Source organism: Patagioenas fasciata, chromosome 8 (assembly GCF_037038585.1).
Source record: "Patagioenas fasciata isolate bPatFas1 chromosome 8, bPatFas1.hap1, whole genome shotgun sequence".
In the NCBI taxonomy this organism is placed as follows: domain Eukaryota; kingdom Metazoa; phylum Chordata; class Aves; order Columbiformes; family Columbidae; genus Patagioenas; species Patagioenas fasciata.
This window is the reverse complement of record NC_092527.1, coordinates 14,723,792-14,739,318: the sequence shown is the minus strand read 5'-3', so window position 1 is coordinate 14,739,318 and position 15,527 is coordinate 14,723,792. Positions and strand designations below refer to the sequence as shown.

Sequence of the window (15,527 nt, the reverse complement as noted above, 5' to 3'; positions counted from 1 at the left end):
GATGATTTGTGTCCCTTTTCACCTGAAAATTAAGGTACTACAGCATTTTACTTAAAAGCTGAGCACTGAAGACAACTGATGTAGGAAGTAAGAAGCGGTGGCTCAAACATCAGTGGCCTAAACAGCCATTGCTGTATACCATCTGCCCACCCCTACAGCATGGGAGCTGCTCCAAAATTATCACTACAACCACCTCAACTGGTTCTTCCTATCTTCTTTTAGATGGGAAGATGCCCATATTTTCTCACACCTACTTCTCTCAAAGCAGCTCATTTTGGGAGGGACAATTTCCCTTCCTCAATCCTCCAGCCTTCTTTCCTGCTGTGTCTTTGTCTTATTTTTCCTGCCCCACGACCTCCCCAGCTATTTAATTAATTATTTTGCTCTTCTTCCTTCTTTTTTTTCTTCCATTTCCAACATCTGTGTTGCTGTGTCCACACAAGTGTGCAGGGGTACCAGCAGGAATCAGACAATATGGCACCTGTGGCAACCAGACATTACATATTTTATTGAAAAAAAATGTAAGTCTTGCTTTAATAAAGTGATCAATGTTACACTTCCACACCAGGAGAATATCATTAGATACTTAGTCATATTTAAAGACAGGCTTCAAAACGTTTGGTAGGGGAGAGGAGGAAGGAGCTAGGAAGCCCTGTCAATGTGCAGAACCCATAATCTTGCTCAATTCCAGACCTACCAAGGCTCCTCCTCAATATGCCAATTCAGGGCCTGAGTTTGGGGAAAAAAAATCCACTATTTCATACTTTAAAGGAAAGCAATAAGACAAACTATGGTGCCTTGTTGTAGCTCCTCATGTAATTAACAATTGACTCAGCAACAAGCCCACCTTGAAAAGGTTCTGAACCTTCCACTGACCCATGGAACACACCACTGTGTTGCTGGGGTGGTTTCTCGCAGTGGCAAGCCTGGAACAAGCAGCTCCTACCTCTGGCCCCCCATCACCAGCTCCCCTTGTGCCGGCCTCTCCCCACCCTCCCTGCTAGCGTTAGGACAGCTTTATGGTCCCGTGTAGCGCACAGAGTTGCTTCAGCTAAAAACAGTTCATTCATCCTCCCCTTCCCTCTCCATTTTCACTGGGTTATTTTTAAAACGGATCAGTTCTCCGCCCTTGTTCAACAGGCAGCTCAGCTTGGCTGTAAGGGGAAGGGAGGAGGAAGAGGAGACGACGCATCTCTGCCAGCCCAGGGATGTAAGAGGGACTGCAGGGTCTTCTCCAGCCCACCTTGCCACCAAGGCAGAACACACCTGTGACATTACAGACTAGCACAGAGGTCCTCACAATCCCTGTTTGCACTGGTGCTTGCCAAGTCTCAAAAGGAGCACGTGCCATTCCTACAATTTGAAATAAGAGGTTTGCATAATCTTAACTCCATATCCCAGGAGCCAGAACTAATTCCATGCTTTTCTGATTTGACTGGGGGATTCTAGGCTGCCGCAGCAGGACTTGGGAAATGGCTCCTCACCGCAACCTTGCTTGAGTGCTCAGCTCTTGTTTGCATTACTCGAGCTTGCAAGATGACAGCTATCAAGTCAGATTACTAAATGCCACTCACAGTGACACATGCCAAAAGTAAACCGTTAAGACCATCTAAATAGTAGCGTTAGGCTTAATATGTAGGTTGCCAGGTATTAGACTAAGTAAGAAATAATTCTAGATAAATTCAGCAATTAATAAAGTGTCAAATATCTTTTAACTTTTCTATTTAAAAAACAGATTAATTCTTAAAATTCATCAGACAGATCAGATAAAGACACTTCTGAATTCCTAAAAAAAACCCCACAACTAAAGTGTAATGAATTTAGGCTGCCAAAAAAATAAAGAAAGAAAAAAAAGGTGGGGGGGAGGGAATATAATAATTAAAGAGTCTTCCTACCCTCCCTGTTCTTTCTGTGTGTTTATGAAGCCTCCGGAAATACCATGGCAAACATTCCAGCCCTACAGCAGCGAGGCCACGTGACCCCAAGCACAGCAAGGAACTTCTGCCCTAAGTTCTTTCATGGAACAGAAAAGTAATTTCTTGTATCTCTTATTTCCTTTTTTTAAAACCACGATTCAAGTCAAGGGAAATCTCCATTAAATTTTCAGCAACGTAGTTTTAAAACTGGGTTTGGTGTGGTTGGTTGGTTGGATTTTTGTTGTTGGTGGTTTTGTTTGTTTTTAATTATTTGCTGCATTGCTATGTCCATACAAACTATTTTTAATAATAAAAGACCAAAGTCTTAGACCTATATTCAGGAGGCATAAAATACAGTATACCCTTTAAAACACCACTAAAAAGTATTTGCAACGTCCTCTAAATCTCCTATTAGCATTACAATCAGTACTATTGTATTTCTTAATATAGCCAACATCTTTTCCTGGCAAAAATTACTACATAGTTAAAATTTCTCCTCTTTCTAGTCCTCCAATATGATTTCAGTTAGAACTACTAATGAAAAGATTTATACACACGAACATTGCTAAACATTATGAAAAAACTCAAAATGTGAACCTGAATAACAAGCTTCCATTTTAACCAACAACCACGTGTAAGTACTTGGGAGTAATAATTTAATATACAGGAGTATGGATGAATCATAATGTAATAGCTGAGTATCAGCTGAAATTTGTGTTTTTGTCTTAAAACAATATAGACAAAAACATGACCATACAAAAAGGAAAACAGTCCTGTGGTAAAAAAGCACAGCAAATAGCAGGCACACACCACTAACTTGCTTTTATATCCATGTCAGAAAAGCTTCTAATTATCAGAGGTAAAAGAGGGATGGCATATCTGCTGGGAGCAAGTTTTACACTTTAGTCTTTCCTCTTCCCTCTCTTTCAGCCTATAAATATTAGTCTTACACATCTTTCTCTCATACAGCTCTTGAAAAGGTTGAATTTTTCAAGGCTGAGAGCAGACAGAAATGTTCATCAAGAAATGCCTTCAGGTCAACTGTCTGTAGCTCATCAAAGCGCATCACTGAAAATACGTACGAGGGGGAGGAGGATTATATGGGCATGGTAGAGCAGATTAAAAAAAAAAAAAAAAACACCTATGTTCTGATGATCATTAACTTCTTTCCTTTCGGAAATGGGTTCAGTTATCATCCATGCGCTGTCACTGGTGATGGGCACAAGGGTACTGACTTCTCCCACCCTAATTTCAGCTGCATTCAAAACCACTACAAATGTATGAAAGTGTCTTTAATGCTGTTTCCTAATATAAGGAAATGCCATGGGGATACAGCAAGGAGTGAACGTGGAGATGACTCACATAACAGTGTAAGGAATGGCAGCTGCTCCACAAAAAAATTAAGATGAAGACCAAATTCTTGAGAAGCTCTGAACTACACTAGAAATGTGGCAAAGATTGTCTATTGCTTTATAAAATACTTAAAATATCCCCAAAACAAAGAAAAAGCAGGAATGGAACAAGTTTGCAAAGGTTATTTTTCTTAAGGCGGGGAGGCAACAGAAACCCTGGAGTGCCTGCTCTGTGTTTTTTTTAATTCTGTACAACAGCTGGACATGAACTATTGAACACATTATTGAAACTACTGTTCATTTCTACTCAGGGATTTCTACTTTGTTTATTATAAATGCACATTTATTGGCAGCAAGTAGAACATATTATCGCTCTGTTTTATAGCTCAAATGGCTCATGCAAGAAGTAATTTGTTTGTATTCTGTATCAGGATCAATATTGTACCAGGGATAGCCCGAGGAATGTTTATGCTGAGGGCTTTGCTTACAGTGTTTTGTTGTTGCAATCAATTGACCAAACGAGACCACTTCTTAAAACAACAAATAAACTTTGATAGTGACCAGATCAGCCGTTAAAGCATAAAACACGATGCAGCGTCTGGAAGAATACTGAAGGCCAACAAGTGTTTTTACCATCTGATGGTCCATAAAGCTTTCCTACCTGAATATTTCCCACCGGTCTTTCTTCCTCTCGGTAGCTGTGGACTGTTTCCTTAACACCCTCAAATAACAAGATCCATTTTCCTGCAATAAAAACACAGACACATCACCCTTCTGTTCTCCTGCATAACACTGCAGCATTTGAAGCAGCTCAGTCAACAGACCTGAAATGAATCAAGAGCATTTAAGAGTCTCAGGACCAAGCGTGGAGGAGCAGATTTGAGGCTGGGTCAGGGTTGCAGCCCAGCTCTGCCACCCCTGAGATTTTGAGACTCATTCCAGCAGTTTAAGTTTTATAGATCTTCTTGCCTATAAAAATGAGATGCGGACAAGACAATAAGAATTCTGCTGAGGTTTATATCAAAATTTCTTGAGCAAAATGGTAATCTTTTTCCCAGTTAAAGGTTGTGCTGAAGTCTCTTGTATTCTTTTTATAAAGGGTACTTGCTGACTGTTGTGAGCTAAGTGCTATTAAAAACATAAACCAACCCCTCAAATCTGCTTAAGCGAATATGCCCAAATACCTCAAAACCACCATCCTGTCCATAGCAAAACAAAGCAACTTTATGGATTATGCTGGCACAGCACTATGACTTCTAGGAAATGCTTTTTAATTATAAAGAAAGACTGCAAAGGGAGACAGGAATGTTTATGGGCAGTATGTATTTTGTTACATGCTCTTTCAGCAGGCAAATGAAGTGTCCTGACAGCCTTACACTACTAGTCTCCAAAACTCAGGAAATATTGAAGAAAGGAACACACTGACTATGTTTTGCTTCTCTTCTGACTAACTTACAAATAACTTTAATGCAAAAGAATTTCTCAAACATGAAAGAGCAAGTATTACAGGAAAAAATAAGGCATGTAATTCATGACCAGTCCAGGTTCCTCCCCAAGGACCAGCTGTGGGAGCAGATGCTTCCATGACAACTTGTAGGACTTAAAAAACACAGAAGAAAAACCTCAAGTTATTAGTCACATTCAATATTTGTTCCGCAGTCACACGTATTCTGTCCACCGATAATTCACAAAGAATAAAAACATGTCTGAAAACCATATGTTGGAAACAGTCATCCCACCCCAAAACGTACGGTGCCACCACGGGACCGTCTGCTTCAGGCAGGAACTCTGCTGGTTTTCTTGTCCCACAACAAATAGCAACTTTAGAGAAGTTACATATTGACAGGCACCCTGGGTGAATGATTGGCTTTTAAGGCCTCATTGAACTGTGAACGTTTTCCCCCAATAACATATTTACTCGCATCCGGAAGTTTTCCCCAGTGCTTTTGTTCTGCTTATACAAGCCAGGAAAAACACGTTAATTGATTCAGATTTAGTATGTGTTAACATGACTTTCTCAGCTTACGTAGACTGGGTCTTTAATGTAGTCAGTATTAGCTATTTATCCAGCTTCTAAGTTCGTTCCTCCAAAGGATAAACTTCTGTTCTGCCTGCCTGTGCCAGGAGCTGGGTACCATTCCAGGGCGACAGGATGGGACTTCAGCAAATCAGGCTGTAGCATTTACTTGGCAGCTTAAACTTTACCTCTCACTTCCCTCTCCTGGGCGCTCGCTTCCAACCCCGCATTTGTGCAGCTGCATGGTTAGCTGGATCGGGAGAACTAATTTCCATCAGCATGTTGTCTCATAAACAGCTGTGCCAACAAAACAGAGGGAGCAGGCAGTGGGCAGGAGCGATCAGCCGTGATGGCAGAGGGCAGAGCAGAGGCTGTTCAAACCAGCTTCGACTGCACTGCTGCAACACAGGGTGCCAGCGCTGAGCCCCCTCCTCTCTGCTTCAGTCCTGCCCACCTGTAACAAAGGCATCACAACCCCTACTCTGGTTTATAAAGCACCTCTTGAAAGGGCTACCCATTAACACTTCTGTGAATTCACATTGCAGACCACCCACCCCTCTCGCAAATCGGGTCCAAGCTTATTCTAAGGATACTGGCACTGTCCCCACCAGCATCTATCTGCTCCCTGGTTTCACCACGCAACCTGCTCAGGGAAATCCCCCGCCACCGCCCCAGCCAGTGCCCTCCTGCCAGCACAATTCACAGGGTTTTGCTCTGAACTGGAATCAGTTAATTAGTTTTTTGTTCTTGTGTTTTTGTTGTTCGTTTGTTTTTAATTACAGTTTGATCTGTTCTCCCACCCTATTTCTAGGAAGATCCTCAAAACAGTCTCAGTGGCACGGTTTGGGGGCAGCAGGCTGCACCTGAAAATGCGAACAGATGGATGGGGAAGAAGAGGCAACTGGAAACATCTTGAACTCGGCATCTGCCACCCTTTCCAGGTGTGAAGCCATGGCCTTGCTGTGGCACCACTCCGTGCTGTACAATCTCCACCCTTCCTGCGTTCATACCCGGTTCACGTCCTGTGACGCGGCTGCAGGAGTGGGCACTGGGAATCACCAACTCCTTCCCACAAACACCCACTGGTGCCGGGCACGGGAGATGCCCGGTGACAATAGGGAAAAAGCCAGGAGGGGACCCATGGGTGCTTCCCGCTCCCCAGATCCAGCAGAGGGAGCACAAAAACACGGGATTTTTTCCAAATGCTATTTTGGCTACAAGCCACTCGATGCATGAAATCCCAGACACTTTGTATTAGATTAGTTCTATAGTAATGCACATGTGGTACGTTACAAGTGCATAATAGACAAAACCCCTGCTCCAAGTAGATTATTCTGTAAAAATCAATACGGTGCAGGAGATGAGTAACCCAAGCAGGGAAGCTGCAGAAGCTGAGAGGAGGAAGCAGAGGCAACACAGCAGGGGTGCCAATTCTAGAGATTTTATCCTGTCTCCTGCAATACTAGGAATGTTCCTAGAGCCATCTCTCCAAAATCATCTTCACATAATTTCAGCTTTCAGTTTTTTGTTTGTTTTAAAGTATATATAAGGGAAACACCCAGAGCAAACTGGGCATCATAAAATTAAAGCATGTAAGAAACACTGGAGAAGGGAACTGGAAGAAATCCAAAAGGGACAAAACACAGAGCTCATCTTGAGGCCTCCTAAGTCTCAGCCATAACATTGCAATAGATTTGGGTCAAGCACAAACAACTTTCTTTGCTTTCTCTGGTCCCATCTGATGGCCGCCAGCTTTTAGAGACAGGACTACTCTAGATCTCCCTGGAGCTTTCTGTGTCTTTCTCAGCTTTATCCTCCAAGCAAAGCAAGAGGGACATCAGGGTATCTCACTGCCTACAACTCAGGATGCAGCCTGTGCTGGAATAAATAACTGTAAATAAATAAAATTTCAGGGTTAGCCAAGAGCAAACCCTTCAGTTTCCATGCACAAAATACGTGGCCTCTACATACCCAAACAAAAATATCAAATACAAAACACACAGAGTAATTCTTAGAAAACAGACTTAACTGTCTTTGCAGTATTTATGCTGTACATTCTTTTTATGGAAACGCATAAGGCAGGTGCACTTCAGGGTATTTTTCTACTTTCACAATTTCTTTCCAATTCCAGCATTATTCTCCTTGAACTGCAGAGTATGTTCAAACTCAAAGTTCCTGTGAAACTACAGCGTGTGGACAATCCCAACTTCCCAGTTATCCAGGGCTGTAACTGGGTCATAAGTGAAGAAAGAGTGCTGCACTTCCTAAGTAAGCTTACTGGTCAACAAGAGTACTACTTCTATATGGGAAAACATACAGACTTCTACAGAGCGTTTAAATAATACATGCAGTCCTTGTTAGTCCTCTATCAACTCAGGAGTTTTTAGAAACATGGCTGTTCTTGAAACTCTAAAGCAACTCAAAATCAACACCAAGTGTATGCTTGATGAGCATCAGATGCTGTCCTCTGCCAAAAAAAAAAAAAAAAAAGGAGTAGTCTGCTAGTTTTATATGAAAAAGAAGCATATAATGTTGCTAAAGTAAGCAATGAAAAATAACAGGGGTTTGGGGGGGAAGAGAGAGGCTAAGCTGAAAGCATGCTGGTGTGCTCCTTTCCTGGGCAAAGACAGGGTAACGAAGGAGAGTAAAGGTGGGAAGAAAAGCTGTAAGGGGAGAGAATTAGAAAGGAGGAGGCCACAGGGACTGCAGCTTCTAACTGGCAACTTTCAACTTTGCCTACATCTACACTTGGTCCTCAATAATCATATTAAAACCAGAACCATAAATCAGGCAAACACAACACACCAAAATGCAACAGCCACATTGCAGTAAAACACAGGCACTCATAATTTTTGCCTGTGTTTTTTTTCCCGTTTTTCACTGTGGTAAATGCAGAAATTTTGTTCATTTGGTCACAATTGCCTCAATTATTTTTTCTGATTTTTAACAAAAATTTGCCTTTAATTGTTTTATCTGCATAAACAGAAATTAAATACACCTCAAACTAGTGTTTCACATTATTTCAAAAAAGAAAGAACGTAACTGGAGTGCACTTTTTCTCAGACGCAGGAAGCCATGAAGTTGTAATTTCCTCACTTTGAGACAGAAGGGAGCATTAGGGCTGTGTCATACCCTTCATATATCTGAACACCTAACAGCAGCAGTGAGCAATATCCTGATCTTCAGTTTCCAACAACAGCAACATACTTTGCTTTTCCTAACTTGTTCCACAAAAATCCCATAACTGGAAGAACAACTTATCCAATCCAGCTCTCTCTTCCATGCTGTATGTGAATTTAGGACAGGCCTGGTACACCTAAAGCCACCAGGCCAACACTGCTGTCACCCATGTCTGCTCTCCTGCCACCAACCCTCAAGTTCCTGAGGTAGCCTCACATCCCAGATTTAAGGGACGAGTCAGTAGTACAGGATCAGGAGTGAGGAAGGGTATACACAGGAACAGGGAAATAGAACTGGAAGAGCAGGCACTTTGATGCATTTTTGGGAAGAGATACGCCACAGCTTTGCTGTGAAACGACCACCAGATGCAGGTGGTTTTGGCCTGAGCCGAAATAAGAAAGATCTGGTGTGACTGCTCTTCACAGGGGAGTCGGGCTGGGCACAGGATAACAAGCACAATTATAACCTTGGCTTAAACTGAATCATTGTTCTGGAGATTGGACATCTCTTGTAAAATCCCATTATTAGAGACTGTTTGCCATCTAGTCCCGTATCAACCTTTTTTAGTTTGTTCTGTTCTATTTCAGAAAAGTCTTCCCCTTCCCTTTCCCTTATATCCTATTGTACTTAACGGATCCTTAAACAATAACCCCCCGAGCAGAGGCATGGAAGTGGTCAGAAGGAACAAAGGCTGCTTCGGCACAGCCAGTGCATCTGACTGACCTGACATACAGCTGCCTGGGTGTCCCTTCACAGATTTGCAGAGCACCAGAAGCTACAGATTTCTCTCTGCTTCTCCCGTGTGTTGGATACAAAATAAACTGCAGTCAGGAGTCTACTAAAATTATACCTGAAGCATCGACCGAGGCTGCAGGTGAGTCACAAGCAAGTTCTGCAGCTAATCTTGCTAAAGGAGAAGGAGCTGACCTGAAAATAAAGCAGTATGCATGAACAAGATAATTTAAAATATAAATATAAATATATATATATATATAAATCCACATCCAGGGAGGCAGTGCAGTGGTAACAGAGTGTCTCAGGCTCTGCTAAAGAAGATTATAGCCACATCTAGCACCCACCCAAGTAGTGTGCCATCAACTTAATTCTCAAACGAAACTAGCAGAACAGCGAGACAGGATTAGACATGCTTGGTTTTAACCATTCATTTCTCTCTGGTGGAATACTATCAAGCACATCATTGGCATCAAAATTACCACCCTTCAATATGCACGGCGCATTTTTAATTTTACATGTAGCAGTTATGTCATATGGGGTTATTTATTTTTTAATTTAAGTGGTAAAACATATTTAATCTGTTTTGAGAAAAGAAGAAATTGATTTAGCAAGTAGTTCAAGGCTCTCCCTGGAGACACTCAACCAGACTCAGCAATCTGGATAGAAGTTGAGACTTAACTGAAGTCATTTTAATTGTAGGTCATAAGAAATGTCAAGATATAAACCACCAAGGAATACTAAAAATTAAGCCATCATCTCTGAGACTAACAAATGTCTTATATTTGGCAGGAGAATAGTTTTTTAAAATCTTTACAACATTACTACTTCAGCACAGTAGCACAGCAAATGGCTCAGAGCTGAACGTAATACATTTTTGCTGGTGGGAAAAGGCAATAAACAAACAAAAACTTACATTAAGGGAAAAACAGTGGAGTGAAATCAACTTAAAACACTACTGATGGGGTTGATGTATCTTTTGCATTTCGTTTGGTTACACTAAACATCTTTTTGTTTATAAACAAAAAGGTTTGTTTTATCTTGGTCAGAAAACTTTGTCCCCTAATAGAGTATGAAAGAAACAATGTTGCATATACAGAAATACACCTGGGTAGAAAAGGAGCACAAAAGTAAAGAAAGATGGTTTTTAAAGAAAACTTTAAAAATCAAGCAAACAAAACTCCACAAGTCTTCAACACTTTCAGAGCTTTGTGCCTGGGTTTTATAAGGAAAAACTCTGTAAGTACTTTTTAAACAGTTTTTTTTTTCCATGTAGACAGAACCCTCGACTTCTATCTTATAGTTTATTAAATGGGAGATCTAGCTCAAAAACTCTATAGTAGAACTTGACTAAAATATCAAAAATTCTCCTTTGTCCACTTGCCTCAAATAACAATGACAAGAGAGGGCAGAAAGCAAAACCCCTCCAGTTTAACTTATTAAAAAAAGAGGAACTTAAAAATTAGGTGGATTCATTTTCAAATGAAAGAACAGTATCTAAGAGTTCTTACTAAAGTATCTAAAGAAAACATATATAACCCACTTTCTTCTCCCACATTGTCCTATATTTCAAATAAAGTTTAAAGGTCAGCAACGTGAAACCAAAGGCAGATTTTTTTACTATCCCGGCATAATAACCATTTAAACTTGATCAATATACAAATTTCCTTTCCAGTTATTATCTTCACTCATGGGAGTGAAAGTGAGAAGGGTATTGCCTCCTCTTAGTTAAAGGAGAATGGAGCTCACAGGTATTTGAACAGAAAGCAGTTCAAGTGATGTGCTGAAGACTCGCATTAATGGAAACAAGTTCATGTGTGTGGAAAGGAAAAAAGAAAGAAGTAATTTTAACATCCTATATTGCTGCCAGTCAACTCATTAATTAAAAATTACAAACACTGATTCCATTTGGTTTAGCCACTGTCCCTAGCAGGTGTGCCAAAACCTATGGATGAACACGTACCTCTAAAAGTGAAGCTGGGTGCTTCACACAAGTTCAAATCTATTCACTGCCAAGTCCTTTTCCTTGCCTGCCTTCATCAGCTCACTGAACACTACCATACCCTAACCACCTTCTTCTGTAAGATTTTACACCAGGTAAGTGCGCATACACATACAAATGTTCGTCCGCACGTGGTGCGGCGCTGGGGCCATGGCCTGCTTCTGCCTGTGTGCATGGTGCCGTTGCGCCAGGGAAGCCAACAGCAGGAAAGCTGCAACACCGCGACCCAAGTAAGATGCAGGAAACCAAGCCTTTACTGCAAATTAGCGTCACAGAAATAAGAGCAATGAAAGCAGTAATTGCACATATGCCCCAGAGGAAGAGTCATATCTTGGGATTTAATAGCTAGAAGCAGCATTCCCCCCCATCTTCCCTTGAAGTAATCTGGCTGCAGCAAATGAGTGCTCCTTGCTATCACCACAAGTACTCCCAAACTGGGATCCCCTGGTTTCCTGGTCCCATGGAGGGCTGCAAGGCAGGGTCCAGGGCCTCCCCTCATGCCAAGCCCTGCCAGGCTGCCCATGCTGAAACCCGAGGTCATGGGCAGCTCGGAGAGGCAGCCAGGAGCAGGCAACATTGCACAATTTGTGCTCTGTGTGGACATCTGAGCTGGAAAGACAGTAATTTCAAAACAAGCTGAAGTTCGCCTCAGGACTTTCCAAGTTTTACTGCAGGCTGTTCTTAAACTCTTCCACTGATAGCATTTGCAAAACTCAGATTAATTTTCTGTGACACTAAAAGAGGGAGGGAGAGACCCTAAACAAAACCCCAGCCCTGCCTCACAGACTTCACTCCTCACATCTGCATAAACATCCACTCGCTCCTCTCCTGTCCTCGAAAGCCCTTTCTCCCCAACACGCCAAAAACTTTTAACCCACATTAAAGCCCCTAGGAGGCAGAGCCGCTTCTCTGTAAGAGACAAGCAACCCTGGAAAATCTCGCTCAGATACTTGGAGATGCGGCTGCCGCTGACCATGTCCCTTGTCCCTGCGACGGATGGAGGGCTCCGCACAGCGGGATCGGCACCTCCAGGTCTGCATGGCATGGTTTGATCAAGAAAACTGCATTTTTGTTAAAGAAGTGGACAGAAAATTTCAAAGACTGAAGCAAACACTGCCTTCTGGCAGCTCATCTCCGGGGGTGGGATGGGCATCTGAGGAGGGGCAAATTAGAGGGAGAACAGCTGTTTGCTCGGTGAATGAGTCACAGGACTCGGCTATTAATTCTTCCTCCCCAGAGAATATGCCCCCATGCCAGCCCACCCACCATCCTATAAAACAAACAAACACATAATGGAGGTCAGGGAAGGGGAGCTCAGTAAGAGGAAAAGAAAAAAAAAAGGGAAAAAATATACCCAAGCATTTAATATTTACATAAGAATGAAATGTTTCATTAATTACATACAGAATCAATTTGCAGCTATTTTCCTTAAATTTCTCAGTCAAACCCACAGATTTGAAGCACTTTGAACTGTGCTACACCAGTAATTGTGGATGAATATTTTAGATCAGTCTTGAATGACTGTATCACACAAACCAAATGAACTAATAAGCTGCTCATGTGTGGACTACTAATGTATTTTCTTTCTTTTCTAGACAGATGGAGTGCAGTCTGAAATCAGTTGAATTAGTTACTGGAAATCTTCAGAAAGGCTTAGAAAAATCTTGAGTTTTACTGTTTTATTAAAAATACCACTCAATAGGCTGCATGCATTAAAAAGGAGCCAAGAAGACGCAGAAAAGCCCAAACAAGTTCACAAAGACACGAAGGAAAAGTTGAACATTTCACATGACTATAGCAACCTCCAGAGAGTGACAATGAACAGCGGCTTGTGAAATGTTATTACAGGTCTGTTGAAAAGATGGACATCCGTGCCATCTATATGATATTTATCACAATACGCCTACTTATGGGCAGTGACTTTAAATCACATATAGTGGCACATCAGTTTTGTAATCTGACAGATGTCTTCTGGTTTACAGAAGCATCTGTTGAGTCATTGGGACATCAGAATAGTTAATTGCGCATTGGGGATGCTTTCAGAGACTAAAAGTTCCCTTATTTCAAGCAAATTTTAAGTGTCCTCAGAGATTAAACGTCTTTTTCATACACAAAATTAACACATGCACCCACAGCCCAGAGATATCAATGTATGGAAAGTAAAGAATAACTTCCATGAAGGATTATCTGTTTTCTTCTGCCTCCTGAACATCCTGCCTCACACTGTGCTCAGCAACAAGGAACAGAAAACAAAGATACGACTTGAATCACACGTAATTCTGAAATACAAACTAAGATATGGCTTACACTGTCTAGGCAAAGAATACAGAAGAAGCTGCTTCAGTCAAGAACTTTTAAAAAATATGTAACAGCTAAAAACTGCTAGATGATGTCTGCCATCTCTTTTTGGCAAAATACTTGTGTTCCAGAAGCTTTCATTACTGTTTATTCTAAAAGAAATGCTGTACAGGGTGTATCTTTCACCAATACACGAGTATGATACAAGCCAGCAGAACCACCCACAAGATTAAACATGGGTTGAACAACATTGAGCCATCCTCCCCCATCTGAAATTTTATCAAATGCTTCTTATTTTCAACTAGGGTCCGGAAGCAAGCAACCTCCCTCCATATACCTAGTTATCCAAATATTTGAATAAAAAGATCAAAAAAAGCTTGTGGAAGACTCCTACGAGTTTTCAACATGTGTGACCAGATTACATCTTTCCATGTTTCCAACCTGAATTTCCTTGCAACCTTCTGGCCCCCATGGCAGCAGGAGGATTATGAAAATGTATTTCGTAGGAAGAAGGATCCATCATATTAACTTTTATTTGAAACAACTTAGCAGTGCATTTTTTTCTTTGGTTGGTGTTTTATCAAAAAAAAAAAAAACCAAAAAAAAACACCACCAAAATGAACCAACCAAAGGTATAATCAGCTGTTTCTCAGACGTGACTGAATCCGTCTGGCCTGTGGCTCACAAACCACGGGGTTCCCATGATTAATTCAATGAACTATTTGATTTCACTCAAGAAGCGATCATAAAATTGAAGTGCGAGTGCATAACCAAGAGCACCATACGCAACTACAGATACCAACACCGCATCTGGATGTTGCTGCTATAAATCCCGAAGTGACAGCACACCACCGTCTAACTGCACTCTTAGTCTTTAGTGCAGAGAAAATCAAACCTGAACGGAGAATAAAAGTTGAGACAAGTGCTGTAATCATGACCACGCTTTAAAAAGGTCCCATACTTCTGAAGTTACAGCATATTCCCTTGCTGCTAAACCAAACCAAGACTGGTGTCTCAGTTGCATTAAATTATTAGCTAATTAGCCCTGAGTGAGGACAACAGTGTGTTGATGCTGGCAAGCTGTGAAAAGAACACTTCAGCAAAGAAGATCAATAGCATTTTTGTCTGGCTTACAATAAGAAAACTACTGGCCCAGGTTATGAGTTTAAGCCATTTTTCATTCGGCAGACAAGACAGCACTAGTGACAGATCAATACAGTAACTTTACGGTAGGCTGCTGCTCCTGCAGATGGCAGGGCCATAAACAGGCATCATTTTTAAAGCCTGGAGCAATCCATTACTTAGACAGACACCACCTGACCTTTTATAATATTTAGACATTCCTACACAAAAAGGAAAATCAGAAAACAAAACAGAGGTGAAAAAAATCAGGAGGATTAGCTGTCCTCTAAGACAGAAGAGAGTACTAGCGTTTGAAAGTCAGTATTTAAAGCAGCAAGCTTCTGTGCTATTTGGGAGGTCACAGTAAAGCCGCAAGGCTGGCACCAGGTAACTACTTATCCCTTCAAAGAGAAAATGTTATTGGGGATCAGTTCTTATTTGATGCAGTTTTCTTATCTCTAGGTTATCTGGGATAACAAAAGAGCCTGTTTATTCATTTAAAACAAACTAACAAGAAACCCACAACAAAACACACAACCAAAAACACCCCCAAAACACCAACACCTCAAACAACCAACTTTAATGTGTCCTTAAAACATGAGTCACTTTAACACCTGCAATTAGTAAGCACTTGAGAGAATACAGTTACAAATGGGTGGCTATTTTTCCTATATTGTAATTTACACACTGTAGCATTTGGACATATGGTTTGCTATTCTGTACCAGCATTAGGACTGCCTGTGGGGTTCCACTACTTTAACAATGGCAAAGGAAAACAAGAGGAAGGTTCTATAATTGTAGTGCCTTTATGGCAAGATCTCTAGTTGAAGAGAATGTAAAGGATAGCACCTTAATAAATTATTCAGGCCAGATCTTCAGCTGAGGACACGGGTGGAGCATCTGGCCCT

The 15,527-nt window shown here is 41.3% G+C and overlaps 1 protein-coding gene across 8 annotated transcripts in view; it reads right to left on the bottom strand.

The window, feature by feature from the left end:
* The window catches only part of ZMIZ1 (zinc finger MIZ-type containing 1), a 345,891-nt gene that overhangs the window by 221,937 nt on the left and 108,427 nt on the right, over positions 1-15,527 (bottom strand). For 7 of the 8 annotated variants that reach the window (XM_071811737.1, XM_065843042.2, XM_065843046.2 and 4 more), the window contains one exon: positions 3,930-4,012. The exons of the other annotated variant lie outside the window; for it this stretch is intronic. The gene's annotated coding sequence lies outside the window, so the exon portion shown is untranslated. The remainder of the gene's footprint in view (positions 1-3,929; positions 4,013-15,527) is intronic. 8 annotated transcript variants of the gene reach the window in all.